Source organism: Camelina sativa, chromosome 7 (genome assembly GCF_030686135.1).
Source record: "Camelina sativa cultivar CO46 ecotype springtype chromosome 7, ASM3068613v1".
Taxonomy (NCBI): domain Eukaryota; kingdom Viridiplantae; phylum Streptophyta; class Magnoliopsida; order Brassicales; family Brassicaceae; genus Camelina; species Camelina sativa.
The window spans coordinates 5,667,022-5,680,184 of NC_141886.1; the positions used below are offsets into that span (position 1 = coordinate 5,667,022).

The window sequence follows — 13,163 nt, forward strand, 5'->3', positions numbered from 1 at the left end:
GACAATATTTAACTTTCTTTAAAAAAAGTATACAGAATTTGTTTCCTTAATTAGTTTTGCTTTTTAATTTAGTTATGATTTATTTTTTAAATAAGATATTAGATAAAACATTCTAATTGGTTGAGAAGGAAGAGGGTGAATACAAAGGTTCACCCCTACGGGTGAACCTAAGTATTTTTTCTTTTGTGAATAGTATCAATATTAGAGTAACAAATATAACTAATTAAATTGATTACATTAATATTATGTAAAAAAACAAATTTTTTTGTAGTATATTGTGGATTTAATCATATATGTAACAATCAAAATATAATTATACAATATTAAATACTAAATACTAAACAAAGCAAACAGATACATGTTAATTTTTTTTTTAGTTACGAATAACTTGTTTCGAAGGGTACCGCAAATTAATAATTAGTCTTTTATCTAACCTTAGGTACCAATATTAAAACAATAATAATACGTAAGCAATAGATTAATATGATAATAACCTTTGTATCAAATATATAGCGTGCAATTGTCGATATGTCAAACAAACACATAAACACAGTGAATAAAAGTGGCGAATCAGTTTTCACACTCCGCTAGGGGTATGGCCACCAAAGATGTAAGAAATTTGTAAACCTCGGCTAAAGTCTTGGTTAAAGAGTATCATTGTTTGGATTTCAGACATGAACGAGAACCATGCCAATAAAGCTACCAAAGCAAACAAGAGTCCTCATGAATGACCAGAGCCCTAGTCATTTGACTTAATGGCTTACATACTTGTGCAATCTTCAAGGAATGAGAGACACATGTATTATAGGTTTTTAACAAGATACAATAAAACTCTCAAAAGTATAGAAGAGATAGAAACTAGAGGACTTACAAGTTGATTCCCTATCCAGTTGAAATGAATTTACTCACGCAAATGAAGATGTGTTCAAAGTTAGTACATTCAAAACTGTTATGGTGAGGAGACTTGCAAAAACTACAAGGAATACAATGAGATTGACGCTCCTTAAAACATCATGTTTTCCTATGTATTGTCAAACGAAAGATTTGTTAGGAAAATTTGCCTACCAAAAACCTACTTAATTTTGACAAAAATTAGTGTTCATAGGAAATAGGAATTAATAACATATAAAAATGGTATAAAAAATTGTAGGAAATTTTCTAAGCAAAACATAAGCAAAATGAAAGAAAATAATGTGGAAAAAAGTTGATGGAAAAATGTCTTCAGATTACATATTAAACAATAATTGTATAATATTTGTAGGAAATTGAAAAGTTTGTAGTTGGAAATATGGTAGGGAATTATTGTCTAATTCCTACGAATCTTACCAATTTCTTATGAAATATCTAACATGCAACAAATAATTTCTTACGAAAACCACGACCAGTTGCTCTGCATCAAACAATGCTCTAGGGAATCCCTTCTCAAGGCCAATCACCATTATCATAGGCAAGACCACCAAAAAACTAATATGCACAACTGATTAAGATGAAAGGGCTACTTGAAGAGGTTTGGAGTCAAGAGTAGATGGATGTTTCCCCATGTATCCTTGAAGACCACTAAGAACGATATAAGAAAACAAAAACGTAAATAACATACGGTGATAGCTAGATAATATATAAACACAAGAAGAAAAGAATTAAAGCAAGTGGCTCCAAATATGTCTTCACTTAAATTAATGGTTTTTGTTCATTAAATGTTAAGAATAAATTTTATACTTGTTTTAAGAATAAAAATCTAATTACACTTTGGAAATACAATATTTACATATAGGAGGGGTATTGAACTTGGTATTTTAGAAGATTTTAGAGTATTCTTAAAATCACTTGTTATTCAAAATATCACAACTTTTTTAAAAACTACTACTTTGAATGATTTTAGGAGATTTTTGATTTGTTTTTTAGTTAAAAATACTCTCACTCAAAATCATACCCTTTAAAGTAGAATTTTACAGGATTTCATAAAAAAGAAAAAACTGTATTTCCTAGGAAATCAAAATTGAAGTCTCACTTCGACACATCTTCTAGCTCTTCGCAGAGTCATATATAGCGTATTTTCTCAGTTGACTAGTTAAACACATAAACGTTTTGCTCAGTTTGTTTATAAGCGTATTTGCTCATGCGTAAATGTTTAAGCGTATTTAGCGTGGGTTTAACATTAATAAGTGTTCATGCCTAACTAACAAGAGCATAATAAAGTTCATATAAACAAAAGTGCAGGTGAAGAATAGAACAAGAGACTCGACAAATGAGCAACTTCAGCGTCACAAATAGTTAAGGCTCGCTCAAGCATAGGAAATGTACAGAGAGTCATAACATACCTCTTTTTGCTGTCTCAAGCGTTTCAAATATGTAGACTATTTCTTGCGAAGCTCCATAGAAAGGTTTTGGAGATCAGTAGCAAGTGATCGCTGGTATAAAACAAATAAGAATTAAAACATAGGATAATGATGAATTATCACATTTTTTCTTGGGTCACAAGAGAATTTCCTTTAGGATTAAGAGTACTAGCATGATGAAGCAGACGATGACAAGAACAGACGCACACATCACCATACCTCCTTGTCTCTGTGTACGTTCCGCCTACGGAGATTCACAAGTGATTACGGTAAAACATTTAGGCATGGGCAAATACGCTTATATATGACTCTGCTTTCAATCAATTTCTTCAGACTTACCACATCCCTTGTTCTCATTATTTTTTGCTTATTTCAGTAACTGAAAGAAAAAAAATCTGTAGTGATGAATTTAACATTAAACCAAAAAAAAAAGAAATTCTGTTGTGATGGGTTATGGGATGTGGTAAGTCTGAAGAAAGCTGCGCAGCTTGTACTTCAGGTAAACAATTTTTTTTGAATCATCAATACATTTGTTAGTAGTATGTCTTAGAACCTGGATCTAATGTAGTGTCTATGTATAAAACAAATGGAACAGATGAAAGAGAAAGAGGGACATAGAATGTTGCAGAGAAGATAGCAAACGGTCTGTTGAATGAAGCTAGAGCAATGCGTACAAAAGACAACACCTCCATCATTTACCTATGTTTCGATACTTCCACCTTGGTTTTTCTCTAACATTTGCTTCTTAGGCTCTTACAGACTTCATCTTCTTCCAATAGACAAGGTAAGCGATGAATTTAATGATTGAATGACGGTCAGTCTCATGAAAAATTGATGAGAAGTCGAGAGCATCTATCATCGTCATTAGAGTTCTAAAGACAATTTTTTTTTTGTTATAAAGTATCCTAAAATCTCCCAAAATCTGAAACGAGAATCTATCCAAATCACAAAGTATTTTTTAAAGATATATATATAAACTCTAACAAATAACCAAAAATCTTCTAAAAGCTCAATAGAATCTTGCAAAATCCTAAAATATTAAAATCCCACCAAATTCCTTAAAATACAAGTTCAATACCCCCCCCCCCCATAGTTGATGATTTTACATATATTTTTTATCTTAATAATTTTACATATAGTTTTGATCATAAAAATATCCCTACATATAGTTTTTTTTGTTATAAATATATTGTATTATGTGGATGCCCGTTATCGGCTCATTAGTGTAAACCCTAAACCCTAAAGTTGTATCACTATATATATGTTATATCCTATGGGATAGATTAATAATAACAAGAGAACAATTCCCTAAACTTCTTGTTATAACACGTTATCAGCACGAGTCTCTAACCCTAGCCGTTTTAAGAAAAAAAAAAAAAATAAACCCTAGCCGCCGAGTTGAGTAGCAGCCGTCACCGCCTCGGACGTCTCTCGTGTCTTGTCTCTCCAGATCTCGCACGTTTCTCATCTCATGTCTCTGGATTTGATATGGACAAACAGAGCAAGTGATTGTCACAATCGACTACTTCATCTCTGTTTTGGATCTCTTCTAATGATCTCTCAAATTATAAAGATAAGTTTATTCTTTCCACCATATTAATTATATTTGATTGGTTCATTCGTGACATATTGTAGTTATCGTTCAATATGATATACTCCCTCCGTTTCAAAATATAAAATGTTTTAGAGAAATTTTTTGTTTCATAATATAGGTTGTTTTCAATTTTCTATGCAACTTTTAGATTAGTTTAGTATTTTATATTATGCAGTATTGTTTCTGATTGGTTGAACTTATTAAAAATAAAAACTTCTTAATCTGCATGTTTTAGTTAAAGCATCCTATATTTTGAAACGGAGGGAGTATAATCTAGAGGACCAAACAAATTATTATCATCGGATGTTCACTTCATCTCTGTTTTGGATGTCCTATGCGAAAATCTCCGATTATAAGAAGTTAAGATCTAACTGGCTACTAGTAAAAGTTTAATAGTTTAAATTTCATCACAACATTTGAAACTATATTTATTTTTTTTCATCTCGTTTGGTGAACTGAATTAATTTATCAAGAACCTAGTTCAATGGCTTAATACAAATAAACTATTGAATATTTAAGTTAAGTTTATTGTTTTGACGATTGTTTGATCTCTGATCATTGACGTTTTTATTAAAAACTTATGATGTTGTGATTAATTAAACATCTAGTTTAATGTAATGATAATTTAAAAATAGTAAACATCTTTTGAATGGATTATATGTATATTCAAGTTGTACATGTATACATGTCAAACGTGTATGTGTGTTGCATGTATATTAATCTAAAGATTAATGGTTAGTTAACTAACCAATTTAAACCGTGAACTACCAAGTCATTAGTGATGATTATTAAATTATTTCATTTATAAACTATGTAGTTTGATTATATTTTCTTGCCATCACTTATGAGGAGGTTTAAATCAAAGTATTTGATTATAAAATTGTAGAATAATATAAAGAAAGTAAATGACTAAAAGTCTACAAGAGAATATATACAAATTAATTTCTTTCCAATTATACCAAGATTATATAATAGAAAATATTATCATTTATGAAAAGATATTAGATAATATATACATTATATTAGTCACAAAATATTGTTGTCATGTAGACACAATATAGTGAAAAATATATTTTAAAATTTTTATAATCTTGTTATTTGTGAATGAGTAAAATTATGAGATGTTGATGTGAATCACATCCTATTGGGCTGGTCTATTCTTTGAAGTAAATATGACTTTATGCTAGAAGTGGTTTACACTATTCTACTATAATATTAAAAAGTAGTAGAAAAAGTATTGAAAACTCTTGAAGAGTATATATATACTATTGTCTATGGGAACACAATTTGATATTAGTGTGTTATAACTCCAAATTAGTCTCAAAGTTAAAAAGGTCTAAGATATAAACATGACCCAATTTGAGGATGTTATTGATTACAGAGTGGGATTCAAATCGAGATTGATAGACATGAAGTGTCATCATCTCGAGGGGGAGAATTCATGAATCCCACATAAAGAGGTGATGGAACAAATTTGAGATTATGTTCACACCCAAAATGAGTTTATTTACTCATATGAAGAGCAAATCTTGATGATTTGAAAAGTAATCATTTTGAGACAGTAAACAAAGATTGTATTTAGTTCTTTAAAAAACATCTATATATATATATATATACACTAGGATCGGCGGTGTACCGCGGGGCAAATTATTTATAACTAAAAAAGTTAAATTATAAATTGTATTTGTTGTTTAAATATAATATAATTATATAATAATTTTTAATTATATGGTTTAAAGTTTAAACCATATAATACCACAATATAATTTGTTTTTTACATAATATTTATCTAATCAATTTAATTAGATATGTCTATTCTCTAATACCGATAGTGTTAACAAAATAATAAAAGTATGTTTTACCCGTGTAACACCAAATTAATAATATTTTAAATTTATATAAATATCAACAAACTCATCCGTCCCAAGATATTTTAACTCGCATTATATCATCTTAGTTTTTAATATTTATTGTTTTATATTATAAATATTAGCTTGAGCTGATATGTTATTTATTAGATTGTAACCATTTAAATTTTATAAAACTGGCGCTTTTTATAAAGTTTAAATATTTATAATACTTAGAATTCTTAAAATGGTTGAGTATTTCTCATATTTGAAGTTTCATAAAAGTTTAAATATATTACTAATATTTTAAAGGTTTTCTATATTTTAAAAAGTTGAAATATTTATAATATTTATACTTTATAAATTTGAAACTTCATAAACGTGAAAATATTATTAATATTTTTAACATTTTATAAAGTTTAACTTTCTAAAAAATAGAAATATTTATAATATTTCTACTTTTTATAAAATATAAATATTTATAATATTTAAATTTTTAAAATCTTTAATAAAGAATCGGAATATACTAAATAATTTTTTTTTAAGTTTGAATGTCTAATAAATCAAGCTTTTTGTATTATGAATCATTTTGATCTCTTTTATAGTATGACTCTGAACCATTGCCCAACTTTTTAGGCGTTGTGGGATATTGTATCCGTAAATTGAGTAATATATGTCTGTTCTAAAAATTTATATTACATCATATGCAGAAAAAATCACAATTTTTATTAACTAAATGTATTATAGAATATTTCAAGATAATTTAAATATAAATTCAAATAAAAATGAAAAGTAATCATATATTTATGTTTTAATGAGGTAGAAATATTTCCTTATTTTTTTTAAATCTTACTTATAAATAATTTGGAATTTTTTAGTAACTAATATTAAAGTTAATGCATTAAATGTAAAAACTTTTCAAAACTGATTTTTGAGCAAAAACTGCTGCAAATATACTCGAATAGATATATAACTTTGGAAGCACAATATATATGGAAAAGATTCATATATAAACGTGTTTGATCTCAAATAGTTTGAAATTATTAAATATGTATCGTACTACTTAAAGGGAGAAGATTCATATTTGTGTTGATGGAGGTCTCATTGTCAATTGTTTCTCCTATAAGCCACACGCTTGACTTGAGCTGAGACTTGTGTGCGGTTGTAATGTAGCGTTCAAGTCTATTTCTTTTGGTTTTGGGTTTTGTTTCAGGTTTGGTGTTTTGATTTATTTGAATTAGCTATGATTATCCATAACTAGTTACCTGCTTTTGTTTTGCTCCCATATCAATTATAAGTCTAAAAGATGTCTCGGAATGCGAGGAAATTATTATCATGATATCAAGGCTGGTCCAATGTCTCCATTTTTGATGTAGTAAGATTAAGTTACTCATCTAATAAAGTATACTTTATATTAGTCAAAGTCTAAAGACCACTGAGTCGAGTTGGTACTTGAGAAAAAAATTATGTAAATTTTTTTGGCTCCGGCCTATGGACGTGGGCAAACACTTCTTAATTATTTAAATAATAATTTTTAAAAAGATGTAGAATTAAGTAGTTGAAGAGACGAAAACATATATTTTTTTCCAAATAATATTATTATTATTATTATTATTATTATTTTAATAATATTATATTTCAATGGAAGAAAAAGGAAAAACAGGATTAAACTAGAAATATTCAAAGAATTTTTTTTCTACATGGAGATAACTCGTGCAACAATATGATTAGATAACATTATTTATCTGAATTCATTTATTAGAGTTAGTATTGTCCACTCTTTAAGGAGAGATGCATCCAACGCCAAGGGTGCCTTCATTGATTTTACCACTGTTAGCGACGGAGGCGGAGGAGAAATGAAGGTTGACTTGTCGGTCTACTCAAAGACGTTTAACTATTAGTTCATTGTTTACTACAAGAGTTAACTTATTTATTTAAAAGAGACAAACCAAAAAAACACTAAATGATGTCAAGAAAAATAAAAAACTCAATATTTTCCCGAGGATGAAAGTAATTATTTAATGCTTATATATGTGCTTATCTTATATATTTATTTTGATTCTAAATATATTTATTTTGATTCTAAAAAATAATTTACTAAGGAGAAGAAATTTTTTTTTTTGAAAAAACTTTCCATGGATCCTGTCGATGCTCTCACAGTCTAAGGTTTGTATGTATGCCCAGGAGGATTAAAAGGCGAAGAAAAAGAGAAGAAGGAGACGAGAGCAGTTGAGATGGCCTCTCACCCACAGGTCTGTTTTGTCTTCTTTATTGCCACCATCACTTCTCTCTCTCTCTCTCTCAATGAACTTTACAGGTTTTGGTGGAAGAGAAAGCAAGTGTTAGAATCTTGACATTAAACAGACCCAAGCAGCTGAATGCTCTCTCCTGTAACATGGTATTGAATCCGATCCTTCCCCTTGTTTGTTTATTCATCCATTTTGTGTACTAGCTAGTAATTACATAATTGGCTTGAACCAACCATCTTTAGATCTCTCGGTTGCTGCGACTGTTCCTTGCATATGAGGAAGACCCAAGTGTGAAACTTGTCATCCTCAAGGGTCAGGGAAGAGCCTTTTGTGCTGGTGGCGACGTTCTACCTCTTGTTCGTGACATCGTCCAAGGTATATCAATATATTTTTTGTTTTCCTTTTGCTGAGTTTCAGCTTCTACGTATTATTTCTGTAACTTTGCGTGGATTAGGCAAATGGATACTCGCTGCTGATTTCATAGTATATCAGTACACTCTCAACTTTGTTATGGCAACGTATAGCAAAGCTCAGGTCTCATCATATTTACTGTCCTCTTAGTGATGAGTTACTCATAGTGTATCAATTTTGTTAATTAGTTCGTTTTGAAATTATAGGTATCAATTTTGAATGGTATTGTCATGGGAGGTGGAGCTGGTCTCTCCATCCATGGTAGATTTCGTATTGCAACTGAGAACACTGTATTCTTTTCTTATACATGTACATGGATGAAAAATAGAGATAGCTTTTAAATACGCTTATATATCTTTTGAGTTTCCCCAAGGTTTTTGCAATGCCTCAGACAGCTTTGGGGCTCTTTCCAGATGTAGGCGCCTACTACTTTTTGTCAAGACTTCCTGGATTTTTTGGTAACAATATTAAACCATATGTTTTTATATAATTTGTAGGGCTGGCCGTTGCCTAAAGCTGGCAAAAGGCTGGCCGTTGCCGACAGCTCGCAAAAATCCATGTTTGTAGACATTGTTCTACAGATTTTTTAATGCATTCCTCAATTTAAGTGTAATACTTGTCAAATTTTTAATACTACTTCTTAAAACATAAACTAATATTATGTCATAGATTTTTTGGAAAATGTTTTTTTTTTGTTTGACTTTGTTTCTTACTGAGTTTCTGAAGTTTTTTTTTTCTTTCTTTTTTTAATGCATTAGCTAGGATACTTTATCTTCAGGGCTGGCCCTGGTTTTTGCATGTCCACAAAAGTTCCTATCTCCCTCTCTCTCATCGTTCTTGTCGTCTTGTCTTCTTGTTTAGGAGAGTATGTTGGCCTCACAGGAGGTAGGTTAGATGGCGCGGAAATGTTTACTTGTGGGCTTGCTACTCATTTTGTGCCTTCAATGGTAAGAAATTCTTTTGCTTACGTATTTAGTGTCCCCCCACTCCCCAACTTAACAAGATGGTAAAACAAAAATGTCTTTTTAATTTTATTTTTGGAACAAGTGGTCTGTGACAGCTGGTAGGGGTGAAAAAAAAGAGAGTAAAAAACCATAACACAAAAACCGAACCAAACTAAACATATAGAAATAAGTTAGTTTGGTTATGTTTAGCCTAAAACCCCATTTAGTTGTCATTTTCATTAATTTTTTCGGTTTAGGTATTAAAAACCAGAAAACCGAATGCTTTTTTTTTTTGGGTTTTCTTTAAAATTTGGAATAATTATATTTGTTTAGTTTATTGTGTTTAATAATGTTCTTCAAATTTTTATTTACTGTCTTACAAATATTTGAATATATTTTGTGGATTCTATTCTTTTAGTTTTTTTTGGGTTTATATTACTTGGTTTCATAAAACTAGATTTAGATTATATTCTTTGAATTATGTTTAACATATTGATTGATGTATTTTTTCTATTTTAAGTCTACTTACATATATATATATATATAATAATTTTAAACACTTGAACCAAACCGAAACCAAATAAAACCAGAGATACATATGATTTTCATCTGGTTTCAATTTTTGTAAAAGTGAAACCGAAACCAGGGCCAAAAAAAAAACCTCCCGTACAATGATCACTGATCACCCCTACAACTGGTAATGCTAAACTTTTTGTTTAAGGTTTCTCTGCGTGTCTTTTACTATTTACTATAAATTTTTCATATAGCTAGCTACTACTATTAAGCCCAATGTTTTCATCGCCAAGGATTGTTACTGAGTAAGGTTAGTCCTTTTCACAGAGGTTGAGTGCATTAGAAGCAGATCTTTGCAAAGTTGGTTCAAGTGATCTAAACGTCGTCTCAACAATTATTAATTCATACACTCAGCATCCCCACCTGAAATAGCAGAGTGCTTACCACATGTTAAGTGTATATGATTTAATCTCTTTTACTCTTTCTTGTACCTTTGTGTCCGCTGTTGCTTTTCTTTCCGTTCGTTTTTTTTAACAGGTTAGATGTTATCAATAAGTGCTTCTCGAGAAGAACAGTCGAAGAAATTATATCTGCACTTGTATAAGTTTTTTTCATTAATAGATTGGACCTACGAGTTTATACGAACCTAAGTTACAATTGACAATGCACTCTACTATCGTATATGTTGGTTAGGAAAGGGAGGCTACTCACGAACCAAATGATTGTATCTCAACCACCATTCGAGCATTGAAGGAGGCTTCACCATGAAGCCTTAAAATATCTCTTAGATTGGTTAGTTCTACAATGCGTCACATGCAATGATGGGAAAGTGCTGACTGTGTGTATAAATTATTTCAGATAAGAGAAGGAAGATTGCAAGGGGTGGGGCAGTGTCTTATCCGTGAGTATAGAATGGCATGTCATGTGTTCAAGGGAGAAATCAGTAAAGACTTTTTGGAGGTTTATTTAGCTTTCTCGATTGTATATTCTTCATAAATTGTCCTTGTTGTTGTCGACATTACTACAACAGCATGTCTTACTTATGCAGGGGTGTTGAGCCATATTGATAGACATAGGAAACCAAAGGTATAACAAATCTCTTCATTTTCTTTTCTTCTATATATACATAAATATACATATATATATATATATATATCATGTCATACTAGTGACAGTTAATATAAGGTCCTATTGCTGTAATTATAGTGGGAGCCAAGACGCCTAGAGGACATGAAGGATAGCATGGTAGATCAGTATTTTGAGAGAATGGATGAAGAGGAGGAATGGAAGGATCTTAAGTTACCACCAAGGAACAACTTGCGTGCGTCAGCAATTGCAGCAAAGCTGTGAAGTGGAAAAGCAGATTGATGTTCTTTTCCACTTCAATGACCAACCCGAAATATTAAGATTATGTGTCTGAACAATTGTTGTTCTTTTTAATTAGTTCTTTATGGCTTAGGTTAGCAAAGAAAAAATAGACGTGTCTTGTTTCTTCCTTTGTTATATGCAATTTTCTTTCATGTATGTAGGAACTTGTACTTCTAAATTTCCTATTTAATGAAAAGAAAACAAAAATAAAGGTAAAGTATTTGTGCTCTTGTTCTTAGGGCATCTTTTACAGGACCTTAGATTTTGTGTGATTAAAATTAAATAAAAAATCAGAATATTGGTAAGAAGTGCTTCTTAGTTAAGAGGTTTAAGAGCAAGATTAATAGGGGTTCATATATTGAGGATCTTATATACTGTTTGAATTTTTTAAGAATTAATTGTGTATTGTTTTGTAAATAAGAACTCATGATCTCTTAGTTAAAATTTTCTCCTCCAATGGTAAGTTCTAATTTTGGGTTTCTTATTTTTAAAATTTGAAAATTTTAAATAGAATAGAAGTAGTATAAATGTGTAAACATTTAAGATTTTATAAAAATAGGAAAATATTGCATTTAATTAATTTGTAAACATACAAAAAGAACTTGCAAGAAAATGTGGTAGAAGCAAATAAAATGTGAATCAGCTTAAACTTAAAAGAACTAACACCAAGGTAAGCTACCTTCAACTGTCTTGCCTTTATTGCAGAGAACATTTCCTCTTCTCTCTTTAGCATTTCCAACAGATCAATAGCCTGCAGTGAAGTTCGATCATAAGATAAAGCCTCAACTTGACACAAATCATAGGATTCTAATAAATAAATTGTAGAAAAACCTTACAAACGGCCAAGTTTATTGATGATAGCCAGGCCTGCAGAGAAAATCCATAAGACAAGGCTCGATGATAACTGGCTTTTAGGGCGGTTCCTGCAACAATATATGAAACCAAATTCAGATTCCACATAATCAAGCTAAAAGCTGAACTTTGCAACATCATCAAGCTAGCAAAGTGTTTAACATATAAAGCTAAAAGATGAACTTTCCAACATTATCAACTTACAGAGAAAGAGGAACCAAATATTAACATCCCTCAGTCCATACATTTCTTCTATAAGGGCATACATGTTGTTTTCCTCCTCTAGTACCATATCCATGTCATCATCCTCAATTAAACTCCTAAATGTTTCCTGCAAAACCGATGAACAAATTCAGAGTTTTGTAACTTTTGTTCAAAGTACAAGACTGATATATGAGAGTTCTTCTCATAACCAAAATCTAAATGAGGCTGCAAAAACCATAACCAAAATCTAAATGATAGAATGAGACTATAGAACCAGAACCATGATCCATACCTACATAATTTGATCGCAGACAAGAGTTCATAAGAAACATTGAAAGACACTAGACAATAGACACACATAACACTCATGAAGTCATGCATCCCTGCTTTCACCAGTAGCAAACTCCAAGTAGAAACTCAAAAGAACCTATGCATTCAGCTATGACTAGATAGAACCCAAAACAAACAAACCCAGAAACAGAAATCTCCACAGCTACCAGACAACCTATGAAAAATATATATTTCATAAGCTAACGTTATCTAAAACCTTAACATCATATGATCTATTGATCCAACACACTAAGCAACACAAAGCCGTAAACCATAAATTTGCTAACATCAATGCCCAACAAACAAATCGGAACACAAACACACCAAATAACTGAACACAAACAGACCAAATTGGATCACATTAACCTAACAATTTACCTAATCATACTATTGTACTGAGAAACTTACCTTCTCAATCAAATTGATCCAATTTCTTCCAATTGAATCGCCTTCTCCTTCAAATCGCCACCGATACAATCTCCACGACGATTCAAATTGCCTCTGCTACAGTCGCC

At 30.6% G+C, this 13,163-nt stretch overlaps 1 pseudogene across 1 annotated transcript; it reads left to right on the plus strand.

The window, feature by feature from the left end:
• Nucleotides 1-7,836: 7,836 nt before the first annotated feature.
• Nucleotides 7,837-11,479, plus strand: LOC104700414 (putative 3-hydroxyisobutyryl-CoA hydrolase 3; annotated as a pseudogene). The gene is made up of 13 exons (XR_015562085.1): nucleotides 7,837-8,029; nucleotides 8,095-8,175; nucleotides 8,269-8,401; nucleotides 8,481-8,560; nucleotides 8,644-8,727; nucleotides 8,811-8,895; nucleotides 9,299-9,384; nucleotides 10,222-10,343; nucleotides 10,432-10,492; nucleotides 10,588-10,686; nucleotides 10,753-10,854; nucleotides 10,943-10,980; nucleotides 11,101-11,479. The product of XR_015562085.1 is annotated as a putative 3-hydroxyisobutyryl-CoA hydrolase 3 (transcript).
• Nucleotides 11,480-13,163: the final 1,684 nt, after the last annotated feature.